At 35.6% G+C, this 2955-nt stretch overlaps 1 pseudogene; it reads right to left on the bottom strand.

Moving 5' to 3' along the window:
• Positions 1 to 1288: 1288 nt before the first annotated feature.
• On the bottom strand, positions 1289 to 2648 carry LOC106350539 (annotated as a pseudogene).
• Positions 2649 to 2955: the final 307 nt, after the last annotated feature.

Below are 2955 nucleotides of genomic sequence, written 5' to 3'. Positions count from 1 at the left end.
CGTTTTTGCGGTTTGGATGGAAAAAGTGTGTTTTGAAGTTTTGGCGGGAAAAGTATTTTTTCACGATTTTGGAGGGAAAAGTTATTTTTTGCGACTTTGGCTTGGAAAATCATTTTGGCGGTTTTTGCGGAAAAGTATTTTTTTTTTGTTTTGGCGGAAAAATACATTTTTCCGGTTTTGGCGGGAAAATTCAGTTTTCCGGTTTTGGCGGGAAAAATACTATTTTCCGGTTTTCGCGGGAAAATGCGTTTTTCCGGTTTTGGCGGGAAGATACTTTTTCCGGTTTTGGCGGGAAAATTCGTTTTCCGGTTTTGGCGGGAAAATTCGTTTTTCGGTTTTGGCGGGAAAATGCGTTTTTCCGGTTTTGGCGGGAAAATGCGTTTTTCCGGTTTTAGCGGGAAAATACGTTTTCCGGTTTTGGCGGGAAAATACGTTTTTCCGGTTTTGGCGGGAAAATTTCATTTTCCGGTTTTGGCGGTAAAATTGTGTTTTTCAGTTTTGGCGGGAAAATGCGTTTTTCCGGTTTTGGCGGGAAAATGCGTTTTTCCGGTTTTAGCGGGAAAATGCGTTTTTCCGGTTTTAGCGGGAAAATGCGTTTTTCCGGTTTTGGCGGGGAAAATTTCGTTTACCGGTTTTGGCGGAAAAATTTTCGTTTTTCGGTTTTGGTGGAAAAATTCGGTTTTCCGGTTTTGGCGGGAAATTGTGTTTTTTCGGTTTTGGTGAGAAAATGCGTTTTTTTCCTGTTTTGGCGGGAAAATGCTTTTTGCTGTTTTGGCCGGAAAATGCTTTTTGGAGTTTTGGCGGGAATATGCGTTTTTTGGTTTTGGCGGGAAAATGCGTTTTTTCGGTTTTGGTCGAAAAGTGCAGTTTTACTGGTTTAGCCGAAACATGTGTTTTTATGAAAATGTGTGTTTTATGTTTTTTTTGCGGAAAACCGCATCTTGCGGTTTTGGCGGGAAAGTGTGTTTTTCAGTTTTTGCGAGAAAATGCATTTTTTGGTTATAACGGAAAAATGTATATGCAAAAAATAGAATTTACGATTTGAAAATAATATTTTGATTTTAAAAGGTCATTTTTGTCATTTATCATTTTAGACTGAACTAGATGCATCTGCATCCAGATGCACCATCAAGACTCACCTTCATTTGGGTAAGAATTTGAGATGAGTTTTGAAAAATTCAGCTGGGTGATCCATCTGGATGTAGCATTATAATGCACAAAACGAACATCAATTTGCATCTTCACCCAGATGGATCACCTGGGTGAGCAAACGAACAGGGCCTTATTGCTTTCGTTTTAAAAAACCATGGTGCCAAGCATTACACATTATCATAGGTTACCTGAGACATCTAAGGGGACTCACTTGTATGATCTAGGTGAAGTTAGTCTCCGTTGGTTTCTGAGGTAGCGAAGTAAGAGTGTACCGAGGAGGAGGAGGATACACTAGGCTGTTCCTCACGTTGTGTAGCATACAAGAAAATAAATTTGCAACAAAAAAAACTTTGGAAACCATCAGAAAAGCTAACATAATAATCTAATAATCCGGAAAATTATTATCAGCTCCATCAAGATAATTATAACACTGGGTATAATCTTCTTGATGGTTTGGTGACATTTAATTTTCATCTTGAACTTGTTCTCCTTCAGCTTGATCTTCTTGATATTGTGATGTTCAATATTGTAATCCATGATATTGGTATTGGACACCTTCTCCTTGCTCTTTAGATTGACTTGTTTGAGCTTGCTTTTTTTATAGTTTTCTTTTTTACTTTTGATATACGCACGAGACGCATGATCAGTTATATAATTCAAATCTGCGAATAATATTTTATTCTCTTCTTTCATTTTTGCTACCTCGACCTTTTGTCTTTCAATTTTATTTCGTTCCGAATTGCCTTTTAGTTATAGCTTTGAAAAGTTTACGATTTTGTTCCATCACTGTTTAAATTGTTTTTCAGATTTTATTTTCTCTTAGCTTTCTTCAAACTCATAGGTCTTGAAGATAAATTAGAAGTATCTTCTTCAGAATTTATATTTAGATCAAATGAATTCATACCAGGGGATGGTGATGACTCGGGATCAACTGAAAACGATGGAGATTATGTAATATTACGACCTTCTTCTTGGAATGCACCAGGTGCATTACCGTTGTTATTTGTAAATTTTTCCATGCCTTTGAGCATAGACCAGAGGTCGAATTTAAAGTTCTCTTATATTTGACATATTGGACTAATAACATCTTTGCTTGGTTCAACTAATTAAATAATGAGAAAAGATTAAATAAATTAATATGTATAATAAATTTATAAAACATACTAAATAGAAAATCATATATATTCACAATGTCTTGTTCAGAAACACAGCTAGGATTCTTATTTTCAATTTGGTTAACGCATCCTCTCAGCTTGGAAACAGCTGAAAGAATTGTAGTCATTCGAGTTTGTAAAGATCTTCTTGGTCTTAGTTGATAGCTGAAAATCTCAGACTTTTGGTATTCAGCTTCAACCCTTACCCAAAATTGATCTTTTATATGGTTTATTCCTATGATTGGATTTTGAGAAACATAAATATCTTTATAAACTAAATAAAATAGTACTTGACGTGATAGTACCTGATAACGTATATAACCTTTTGATATTGAGGAGATGTGGACCGATTAAAAAATTCAAAAGTTTTAACGTATTTAAATGATAAAAATATAAAAATGAGGGATTCGTTGGACTTACCATTACAAGAATCTCAACGAAACTTGAAAAGGTCCGCTTACTACCACTAGTCATTGTTTGGTTGGTTGTTTAATGTGATTCGCACACATTTCATGACTTTTGATTGATAAACAAGTGATAGAGGTGTTTGTTCAACGGGCGTTCATGCATAAACTGATAAACCAGTAATTTCTCTTCTCCTTCGATACAGTACCCTAGGAGAACCACTAGATTGCGATGATGGACTTTA

This window comes from Brassica napus, chromosome A6 (genome assembly GCF_020379485.1).
Source record: "Brassica napus cultivar Da-Ae chromosome A6, Da-Ae, whole genome shotgun sequence".
Taxonomy (NCBI): domain Eukaryota; kingdom Viridiplantae; phylum Streptophyta; class Magnoliopsida; order Brassicales; family Brassicaceae; genus Brassica; species Brassica napus.
The sequence above is the reverse complement of the archived record's forward strand: the minus strand, read 5'-3'. Positions and strand labels throughout refer to the sequence as shown.